At 35.6% G+C, this 12,135-nt stretch overlaps 1 long non-coding RNA gene across 1 annotated transcript in view; it reads right to left on the minus strand.

Annotated features, from left to right (window-relative positions):
* Positions 1–11,906, minus strand: part of LOC107310173 (uncharacterized) — a 30,710-nt gene extending 18,804 nt beyond the window's left edge. The window contains exons 1-2 of the long non-coding RNA XR_001553509.2: positions 11,786–11,906; positions 11,410–11,484 (exon numbers count right to left, since the gene is read on the minus strand). This is a non-coding gene — a long non-coding RNA (uncharacterized LOC107310173). The remainder of the gene's footprint in view (positions 1–11,409; positions 11,485–11,785) is intronic.
* Positions 11,907–12,135: the final 229 nt, after the last annotated feature.

Consider the following 12,135-nt stretch of genomic DNA (forward strand, 5'->3'; position numbering starts at 1 on the left):
CTTCTGTACTTGTTTTATGGCTTCTGTGTATAGATACAGATAAAACAGCAAAGCATCAGTAAGAATGAGATCAGCATTAGAAACAATACTTAGAGAAATTGCTGGAGAAAAGTAGGGGCAGCAAAAAAAAAACCATCTATCAATACATTACAAGAGATTGCCTTCCAGAATCTGTCTGGTTCCATAAATACAAGAAATACAGAGATACATTTGGTCTCTTATTCTTCTGTACTTTTCTTTCATGCTCTGTGACCTCATTCAACACATATTTACTTATCTGAGTCTGAGTAGTTATGTTCTCTGTTGATCAAAATATCTCAAGAAATCACAGAGTATATTCTAATAAAACTGTTTCATATTGCAGCAGTATCTTCCAAGTTTTTTGTTTGTATATGCATTTTCTTCAAATGGCTCATGTTAACTAAAAATTGATATGGAAAATGAAAAGTAAGGGTACAAAACTTTTTGTTGCATAAGAAAATTTGTCTATGGAAAAACAGTGGGTGAGTGCTATTGCTTAACAAATTTATAGGTACTATTTGAAAGAAGAAAGTATATGTGACTATTTGTAAAAATAATCCTAACATCTCGCAAAATGAGCTACCAAACAACCTTGTGTGGAGCTGTGTAGATACATCTGTAGTATCAGTATTCTTACTTTTTTGTTTGTACCATGCACGTTAAGCTTCACAGATATTTTCCAGTCTCAGAATTCCTAAGGAAATTCTCAAGCAACCAAAATTTCAAAAATATTTTTTGTTGCACCAAATGAGGAAAACTGACTCCTTTTTTTTCTTGTTGTTGTCAGTCAGTAAGCACCTGTCTTGCCAGCAAAAAAAAAAAAGAATCCATTATCTATTAGCAAAATTGCATCCATGACAAAGAGGCTTGCATATATAACTTTTTTTTTGCTCAAATAGTCATGACACATTGGTTAGGACAAGTTACATGTAACAGAGAAGGTGAGAGAATGTAGACATGAAGAATTAATTAATCAATTAATTTTATTTTTTTCCTTCTGGCTAAATTTCTATTAGGATTGAGTGACTACATGCTCACATGGTATTTTGTAGTTGAAGTTATACTTTCCACTCTGCTACTTAAGCAATATAAAGCAGAATAAAAGTTTAAGAAATATCTCCCTCGTGAGCTTCTTTGTTTCTCAGGCTATTGCTCATTTATAAATTAAAAGCATTTCAGTTACATTTTGTGTGCTGCAGTTTCCAGTACGTAAGTCCAGTGCTGGACTCAGTTTTAGCATAGCTGCTGAAGTGATGTCCAAAGGGTCCAAGGATTGACAGGTGGATATTTTAGTGTCTAAGGCACAGGTCAGCTAGTTAAGGAAAATTTAAAATAAAACCAGGGTTTTATGGCTTTGTGTAGAGCTCACTAATGTCAAAGGGAAGATTCCCATATGGAAGCATTTGAAAACACCAGATGATATGAAGAAAGTGGAAGGTTCTTCGGCTCCTAAAAATAAAACATCTATAACTTAGACCTTACCATTGGCAATAAATATGAGAGAGATGTTCTACTGAGAATCTTGATGTAGAACTTCAGATGGGATGAGTGACAAAAACTTATCCAGCAGCGCAGAAATTCAGTATAGGGTGAATGCTAAGCTGCATTTTAGCTCTTTGGGATCAAATCCAATTTTACTGTTTGCTTTATTTAGTACCCTTTGTTTTTGGGCTTTCAAGCCTGTTATTTGCATTTTGCAGACAATTTCAAATTGCTACAGATTTTTATGCCCATTGAGTACTTTTTTCTTTTGATTACTTTTCTTTTCCTTTATTTATATATTTATTTTAATTTGCTTTCTTTTCCCTAAGGTAATGAGGCTTGACAGCATGATTCCCTCTTGGGGAAATTGGACATATGTAGCTTTTAATTCCTTCTGCAGAAAGGAACAGCTAAATTAAAAGTAGCAGGATGTTTCTCACAAAAGGACAAATTTTGTACCCAGATTGAGTTATGGCTCAACTTGAGTATCTTTGTGGGAGAAACCACAGTCCCTACTGGGCCATAATTACCAGTGGCTCAGCACAATCTCAGTGGGCAAGTCAATTTAGTACAGTTTCCCTACACCTTAATTCCAGACTTAGTAGAGTCACCATTGTGATGCAAGAGGCTTCATGTAAGATGGAAAGTCACAGTCACTCCAAGAAGAGTGCTCTTTGGGTGAATAGTTTATGATCTAGCTTCCAAAAATTCCAAAATGATCTTTGATAAGGCCTTAAAGAAAACCTTTGATTCCAGGTTCACTCTTCACTTTTTGTATGGCTGTGACTGAGTCTCTTTAGTTTCTCCATGTTTCTGATGCTACCATCAAAACTTTCTCTTACAGAAGTGTTCAGATGAGTTCATTAATATTTGTGAAGCACTTAAATGCAGCACTCACTGAAGTAGAAATAATTCAGGGCTGGGCACCTGGCTGCACATTATTATTCAATTCTATTATCAGTTATTATTCTATTATGCATACTATTACACAGTACAATCCAAACCAAATCCCTAATTGGTTTGGAGCACTGAGGAAATGTTCTTCCATGCTCCCCAGATGGCGGAAAATCTCAGTGTACACAAAATATCAATAGAACAAGCAATAGAGCTTGAAGCAGAAACTTTGACGCTGTGCCTCAACTTAACAAGAACCATCTGCTCATGCATGAACAGTAATAGAAGACTTGAGAAGCCGCAAAGCAGAGTGCATACACAAACACAGGTTATATAAGTATCAGTAGCATTCACTTCATTGCAAAGAGGTGGGAATAAGTTTATCAGGCATACTCAAGAGTAGGCAAACAGGGCCAATTAAGAAAAAGTCCTCAGCAAGCCTGACCCTACAATTAATCACAATGGCTTTCTGAAGTAAAAATTAACTGCAGTATAAATGGTAGTCTGAAGAGCAAGCAATTTTCTGGGAGACAAAATGCATAATCTGGGAAACCAGGCTTGTGAATTTAATCATTTCTACCTGCAGGTAGTAACTCATAAGATATCTTTCACATGTACTGCAGAGTCAATGTGACTGGCCCAGTTATCTGGCCCTGAAAGACCTTTGAAAATCAGGCTCGCAGTCAGTTTGAAGGGATACACATTTGCCAAACATTACTAGAGGGGAAAAAAATTGAATTTTAATATATTGTTCAAAAACCTGATATGTTTATTACAATTTTTTTTTTTTTTTTTTTCATTGTCTTCATTGTTGTAAGTCTTCAGTATTGAATTTACAAAGAAAAAGTACTTGTGGGGAGTGTTCAATGAATGTAACCAAAAAAAGTGTTCTAAGTTTTAGGTGGATACTCTTGAGATGTAAGTGGCAAGTGGGCTTGAATGAAATGAATAGAGAATTCGAATCATGTACAATTTACTTCAAGATTCTAGCAATATTGTCAGTGTTCTCCAGTACATTTGATTTTAAGTAATATGTTTTATATTTCATTATTCTATTACACTAGAACAGTTACTCTACAATTAATAAGACCTGATTACTTTCTCTAATGAGTCATTGTTTACCATCATAGACTATTGGTTTAGCTTAGGGTCTTGAGCCTAAAAGCAAAATTTTTGCAAAACACTTAAAGCAATCATAGAGTCCATAGAAGCTTTCTGTGTAACCTATTTTACTGACAAACAATTACATTTCAGATTGAAGAGGTGAAATGATTAAGAATATTTGACTTAGTTGCCATGACAGCATGCATTTTTCATCAGGCAGAGTGTAATTACTACAATTTCAATGATGTAAAATCAAGAAAGATGATAACAAACAGCAGAACCATGGAGATATTGCCATTGCAACCACGTTGCCATGGCAACAGTGATAATAATCTCAGTGATAGATGTTTTCTCTTGCTCTTTCCATTTTGTACGGTTATAACATTCAGAGCCAGTTTTTACCACAGCTTTTTATAGTTTATTAGACTGTCAAAATAGTTTATGAGATGTTGTTGCAAAGGAAATGACTGAGTTCCGCAGCCTAATAAAAATGCCAAATACTCTGTTTACATACTGCTCCAGCATTTAACAAACATTAAAAAATTGTATGAAAAATGATTTGATATTGTATCTGTATTAATCAATTTGCAAGGCATAAGCTCTGTCACTGAAGGTCAAATGAATACCTTCCAAGCATTACTTTTAGAGAGCTCTTTTAAAGTTTATTCTTGACAGTATTCTGCCAAATCCTTCTACCTGGGGTGGTGCAAAACAAGCAGCTCACAGAAAATAATTCATAAGAAAAATAGTGCTCATGATTTAAATAATGTAGATGATACATTTAATAACACAATACGAAAGAAGTTGACAACAAAGATTAAAGAATAATTCAGTTACCAGAAGTCTACCATGAACACAGGAGATAGCACATCAAACAGTAAAATAATGTATGCATGCTATACACTTATATATATGTATATGTACCTATATGCAAATATATTGTATGCATATGCTATTTCATGTAATGTTTTCATAGTATATCTATGAAGACAGGATAAATAATATGTTCACAATGTTATCTTCTAGGCTCTAACGGCATCGGTACTTATTAGCGGAAACACTGAAATTTCCTTCTGAGGCAGAAATAAATTCCCTTTTTATAGTTCTAGAGACTTAATTTCTAAATCTGGAACAATAAATCTCTCAAAAGCAATGCAATTTTAATGGAAGTTTTTAGGATTGTTTGTACAGGAAAAATTTAAATAAATTCCTCTTTTCCTGTTTTTCCCTATCTTTTTGTCCCTAAACTTAGAAACAGCCACCATCTATGTTAAAAAATGATAGACATACTCTGATGTACAAACATATTTAAAATATGAATATTGATTAAAAAAAAGTATATATATATATATATATATAAAACATACATATATATTCTTATATATGCATATATATTGTTCTTAAGTGGCATTACCCCAATTTTGTTTGATTATCAGAAAGAATTGCTAGAGCTGTGGCTTTTCCCACTGTTCAGTTTGGTCAGCTACGTTATGCATCCTCTCTGCGCCAAGAGCTTCAGTGCAGAACAAAACCCAGAGAGAGATAGGGAAAGATTCTTGAAATGTCGTGGTTAAACAGGTGGGTAATGGGACAGGAGGACTGAGAAAGAACATGAATGATTATTCAGTGCTTTGAGGTGCTAATGCAGATTTGAGAACCAACATGGGAGTCTCTCGCAGCAATATCGAGACACTGTGGCTGGAGGTATCAGTTTCAGTCACATTGCTCCCCAAAACAGCTCTGACAAGGGGCACAGTCCCTTCATTACATGGTCTTAATTTTGCTTGTCCCATAACACAGATACAAATGTACATACTGTTTTCTCCAAGCAAGGAAATTAATTTCCAGCTTACAGAGCAGTGAAGAGAATGGTCCTAGAATTGTTTTTTAAAATATTGGAGACAACTCTATTCCACATTTAGCAGTTACGATCTATAGTAACAATCTAGGTTGCTTTTATTTTCAATAATAAAATAAAATAATAAGATGAAAGAAAAAAAAAACTGAATAAATTGTATCATATCATTTGTTAATAGAGCACTACCAAGTGTTACTCATAGCTTATTTCTTTACTGTTTATACTCTTTGGTAAACTGAAGTATGTAAAATTTTAACTCATGCACATGGTAAATAATAAATTAATGGTTATTTCCTGTTCAAAACAACTAAAATTTGAATTCATACGCCTCATTACCAATAATGGATAGCACCAGTTTTCTTTGTCGCATATATTAGAAATGTATACAGTGTGTGAGTGTGGCAGGAGAGTCACAGACTCCATTGCTGGCGCAGAACAAAGACCTTTACTGTATGTGTTTACAACCTTTTCTACTCGTGCAACAACCCCTTGGTCACATGTACCAATCAGGTGGCTCAAGTGTGTTTACATCTGGTGTGAGTAGCTTCAAAGCTTGTTTACTCATTTGTAATGACTTTGTCTGTGTAGATAGGAGAAGTTCTCTGCGAAGATCCATGGCAAATGTTGACAACATTTAGCAGCAAGAGAGTACATAATCATAGATAAAATCAGAGGTGTTTGAAGACCTAATAACTTTGTTGACATTACAAAACTACCTCTAATAATTCATTTAGTAAAATTTATTCCATTCATTTTTATCAGATTCTGACAGTGGAATATATATATATATGTATACATATATGTATATTTATGTCAAAATGTCTTGAGCTGTGAGAACTGGGTCCCCTCATTCAAATGTTTCCTTCTCTTAATTTCACATGATTACTCTTCATTATGTTTCCTTACAAACAAACAATTCACTATAAAGTCTTGCTGTTAAGTATCCAATATTTGTACTTCCACCTTTATGGACAAACTAATCTATATGACATCATCAGTTTAGTAGAAACACATTTCTCTCTCAATTTCCTTTTGCTTTGTGTTCTTGATCATATTACATATAGACTTTACAAAACATTAAGATTAATGAAAAAAAAAAAAATAGAGGAAAAAAGAAACTGGTGAGAGGTGTTAAAGGAAAAAACTACCTGGAGCTATTTTAATTCTTTATTTGAATCTGAGCATTTTTCAAAATGATGTCATCCCTTTAAATATGCTTTTCTTCCTAAAGATACTCATCCCTTTATTTAACTCACCATTTCTGTTTTTTTTTTCTTTAAAAATCTTTCAAGATTTTAAATATACTTGATAACAAGCAGGGAAAACAAACAGACAAAAAACAACATGCTGTGGTTTGACTGGGATGACACGGGAGCTGTAGAGAGGCTGTTATTTGCCTTCTCCACCTTATGATTTTTGTGACCCATGATGTCAGAGGCGGATGTTGGTGGTATAGCAATAGAGGTTGAACCTTCCCACCAGTATTCCATTACAAGTTGTTGCTGTGTGACAGATGGCAGCAGAGGTGCAGTCTGACAAAATGGAGTCTGACATGGTAGTGTGTATGAACCAGTGGTGTGTCACTGAACTCCTCCATACAGAAAAAATAGCACCCACTGACATTCACTGATTCTTGTTGAATGTTTAAGGAGACCTAACAGTGAATACTGATGCAGTGGCTGGTGTGATTCATCACTGGGGTCAGTGTCAGTGGGTCAGCAGATTTGAAGAGCAAGGCATGAAGGCTCTTGTTCAAAAAACATAGCTAATGGTGCTGATTGTTTTAAAAAATAGTGCTTTGTAGCTGAGAATTTGTTATATTAAATTGTGTTATTGTGCTTTTTGTATCTGCTATAGTTTCCATAGAAATAAATTGGATGCATTATTTTCAAAGCAAACTATGCAAATTATGATAAATTTAATTTGTCTTTTTTTGTTGTTGTTTATATAGTGACAGAGAACAGTTCTTTTTGTCTGTTTCTCCTTGGCCTCAGAGGTGTTTAAACTTCTTACAGTCTTTGAATTTCCCAGTAGACCTGCTACTTATGAGTTGACAAAAATCATGAATATCTCTCTATAATTATCAATATTATTTGTTCTGCATTAGATTTTCTCCAGCTCAGTGCACCCCATTCATCATTACTTTGTGTTTATTGTAGTTTTGGTCATTTTTAGATCTCAAATCAGTCGCTTTTCCAACTTTCAGAGGTTATTATTGGAACCCATTCTGTTTAACGTATTTGTTGATAATTTGTATGAGAGAATTGAGTGCATCAGTAAGTTTACAGGTGACAACAAGTTGGGAGGAAGTGTGGATCTGCTTGAGCATAGGAAGGCCTTATAGAGGGACCTGGACAGGCTGGGTAGTTGGGCTGAGACCAATGGGATGAAGTTCTACAGGACCAAGTGCTGAATCCAACACTTTTGTCACAACAGCCCCAGGCAACACTACAGGCTAGAGGCAGAGTGGCAGAAGGATGTACAGAGGAAAAAGAGGTGGGGGCACTGGTCAACAATCTGATGAACAGCAGTGTTCGCAGGTAGCCAAGAAGACCAATGGCGTCTTGGGTTGTATCAGAAGCAGCATTGCCTCCAGGAGCAGGAAGGCAATCACTGTTTTCATCTCTGGTGAGGCTGCTGCTTGAATACTGTTTAGTTTTGGGCCCCTCCCTACAGCAAAGGCACGGATGCCCTCAAGCATGCCCAGAGAATGGCAACAATGCTGTGAAGGGTCTGGATCACAAGTCTTATGAGGAGTGGGATTGTTCAGATTGGAGGAGACTCAGGGGAGACCTTACTGCTGTCTACAACTCCCTGAAAGGAGGCTTTGGTGAGGTGGGGGTCAGTCTCTTCTGCTGTGTAACTAGCTATAGGATAAGAGGTAACTGCCTCAAATTCCATCAGGGGAAGTTCAGGTTGGATATTAGGAGGAATTTCTTCTCAAAAAGAGGGTGAGCTATCTAAACAGGTTGCCCAGGGCAGTGGTAAAGTCAACGATGTACTTTATTGGGCAATGGTGTTGGTAGGTGGACATTTGGACTGGATGCTCTCAGAGGTCTTTTCCAAACTTAATAAGTCTATGATTTTGTGATTCAAATATAATTCTTATTACTATCAAATTCTGATTACAAATACTATCTATCCCTCATCAACCAATTTTACGATTTGAAGACAATAATAAAGGAAAAAAACAAACAAACAAAAAAATTCATTTGGAAAGCTGTATTTTTGGGACTGTTCTAGTTTTTAAGGTATATTTTCTTATGCAATGGTACTATTGCAGAGATTCTCAGGTCTGTTGTTTGGAATATACACACAATTTCTGCTAATATCATTTAGCATAAATTATGGCCTGTAAGTGTCTATCTCTGCTTTCTGACATGGCATTCAGCACATATTGTCTACCATTCTACAAACAGCCTCTTGTAACTGATGTCCCTGGAGATTTTAAATTGGTGAATTTTCTGGTTTTTCAGACAACACATGAATTGTGATAATGTGAATATGCAGAAGTAAATTTAAGTACAGAAATTTCAGCTTTTCAATGCTATTTTGTGAACTTATTTGACAATTCAGGGACATTCCATAAGCTAGATGAGTTTCCAAGTGTATAAACAGTAATTTGGATTGGTGACCTACCAAAAAAAAGATATAAGAAATTTATCAAGATATACCTTCCTGCAAAGGAATGAGCTTATCTTCTCAAACCCCTCTTTTTTCAGGACCAACTGTTGATTTCAGAGTATAGCTGATACAATTTTATTTGCTGAGCATCTAAGCACACCCTGCTTTCAAATGGAATCATGTTATAGAATACGGGATTTTCACTCTCAACTTCCCGTGAGAAAGGGGGGAATCAGAAGCAATGTCTCTAGAAGCAGCTCTTGTCTTTGAACAGAAAAATACAGGTGTCAAAAAAAGCAGCGTAATCACTGAAAAAGAGTTGCATTCACATCAAACTTGTGATACAAATGTGAAAGTTTGACTTTGCTCTCAACTGCCAGTGTCCTGGGAGACTAAGTCTTTGCATGTGATATTCCTTTGGGAGTGCTGATGTCAGTTTGGAGAATAGTTTCCTTCTATGCAGTGTGGTGAAGGAGAGAAACTGTTTTGTCCAGGGCAGTAAGTGATCCCCTGATCTTGGTTCCATGCTGAAAACTGATACACTTTGAGGCATTTTAATCTGCTGACTGTGTGCCAACTTCTTCCGCTATCTAAATGCGGGACACATCTGCTTATGGGTGTGTATGTGACAAAAACTCGAATTGCAGTAATTGAGTAAGATAGTATTGCTAAAGAGCTTATAATGGAATTTCTTTTTAGAGAGAATTTCATCAATAATTAAAATTCCCACCTGTCCACAGTCCCTACTTTTAATTATTCTGGATGTCTCTGTCCCACAAAATACTGATAAATGAAGTCACTGCTTGTGCCTTAATTTGAAGATTAATTAATTGTTGCCATTGTGTGCAGTCTCATTAGGAACACTGTCGAAAAAATCGTAACAAAGTCTGAATACAAATTCTAAAATATTAGTGGTTAAATCCTCAGTTGAAGTTGAGAGCAGCATTATTCAGCAAGACTGTGCTGATATCACCTACTACACTAGCAGTAATCACTTTGTACAGTATGCAAGCTACATGCATTCAGAAACAAGAATCCAATGTGTTGTAATGTGTTTCAAAGCCTGAAAAGATGCTGTGCTATCATTTTCCTAGATGAAATTCTTCTTCCCACTTGTCTTTTCCTGTACCACTTAAAGCACACAAACAGTGGATGTTGGCATGAATGATAGAAAGATCTTGTGATGACCCTCTGCACCTGAGAGAATTTTCCACCAGACAATATTTGAATGATTTTCAAAACAGATGTGAAAGTCTTAAAACCCTCATCCCAACTGCCTGAGATAGAGAAGAAAAATGAATTAAAATATAGATTGAGAATGTCTTTTGATATTAAAAATCATTTTCTGAGGAAGATTTTAGAGCAATTTTCTGTCTTATGCATTTTATCTTGCCACTTTTCCCATTGACTATTATTTCTCTGGGTCTCTGGTGGATATATCCTGAATAATATTCTGGAGAATATTAAGCCATGCAGGAGTAAGAAAGAGCTCCAGGAAACTACTGCAGCTTAATCTGACTCATTCTACTTCTGATTAAAATGGCTGTGGCATTTAGTTTTCAGCAATTTTAGCTCAAATTTCTTCCTCCAACTTATACAAACTTTCTATGGTTTCCATTTGGTAACCTACATAAAATTCCACACCACTGCTTGATGCCAAGTTTTTTTCTTTTCTTTTCTTTTTTTTTTTTTTCTTTTTTTCTCCAGACAACCTGTCTTTACTTGTTAATGATTCTGGATTTTTGTTTTTCCCTTTGTCCTTCCACCAGAGAAAATGAAATGTATTTAATGTTCCAGCCCGCAGAAAATCTGCTGGTAGAGAATCTTAGAACACCTGAACACTTAATAAGATCTTTCAGTTATGCCGCATACAAATATTTTTGTAATTTTAATGATCCAGTTTTTAAATTCAGACAAATTTCAGTTGAACTGTTCTTTTAAAAGCCCCAGTATTAATAAAAACTGCTTGTTGTGCATTTTCACATGTAAATTTTATCTTTTCCATTGCATGTTTTGCAAATTATATCTCTCCTAAAGTCTATAAAGTAGCACGATAGTTCGGCTGTGATTTGATGTGTTATTTCGCTGTCATAGGTTACCTAGGAGAGTACATATATTGCAAAGGCTAAATTAGTTTCATTTCAAATGATGTAAAACAGCTAAGAAAGAACAAATGTATATCATACAGGACAGAATGTAGCACTGCATGAATCATATTTGAATATATTTCAGTGGCTGTTTTTTCTGTTGCAGCTATCCACACATGTAGAGATTACTTGTGCCTGGGAGTGAGTATGTCGAGACATCTAGGGAGCAATTTTCAATGATCATATACCCTTTACTCTATCCCAACAATATGGCATCTCTATGATATCTTGCATTCTCATCCTGAATATTTCAGTGAGGAAAAGTGAGCAGTTTTGTACCTCCTGACTGGGATCTGCAGCTGATGAGGCAGTCCACTCATTCCAGTTTTTATAGCAAGCTTTAGAGCAGGTACACTGAAGAAAATGGAAAAAATGAATAGCAAATGAGAAGAAAGAAGAGAAAAAATGGCACAGGAATCTTTCTGTGTGTCATTTCCAACATATTGCGTGCCACAGAAATACTGTATAACTAATTGGTTGGTTATGCATCTTCTGAATTCCATCAACACAAATATTATAACTATCGCTGACCCTTAGCTACTTCTGGAAGATAAAACTTTTCTGAAGTAATTCTGAACATCTTTGGCCTCTGAAACACTCAGAAACATAACTGAACTGTACACACTAAAGAAGAATCAAATTGGGTTTTTCCTACCTTCAACATGCCACTGGAGATGACTGAGTGAGATGAGTATGTCTTGATCTTTAGACAGAAGGTGAGAAGTAATCCTCTCCTCACTCTTCTCCATCTGTAGTCTGGATGAGCACTGTTACTGAGGGAACACTTTAGTATATACTTGCTTCCAGATTCTTTCCATAACTGAAAGTCCCAAGCATTACTTAGAAACAGATAAGATATCAGCATTGCCTAAGCAGCCAACCATTGAAATATAAAACCAGAAATGTTAAAAGGGAAACATTATCAAAGAAGGTTCTATCAGCAACAACTTGCAAAACAATTCTGTGTGTGTACATTCTGCTTCATGGTCATATCTTGTTCCCTTG

The sequence above is a fragment of the Coturnix japonica genome, chromosome 2, assembly GCF_054131305.1.
Source record: "Coturnix japonica strain WE chromosome 2, WE-NBRP24, whole genome shotgun sequence".
In the NCBI taxonomy this organism is placed as follows: domain Eukaryota; kingdom Metazoa; phylum Chordata; class Aves; order Galliformes; family Phasianidae; genus Coturnix; species Coturnix japonica.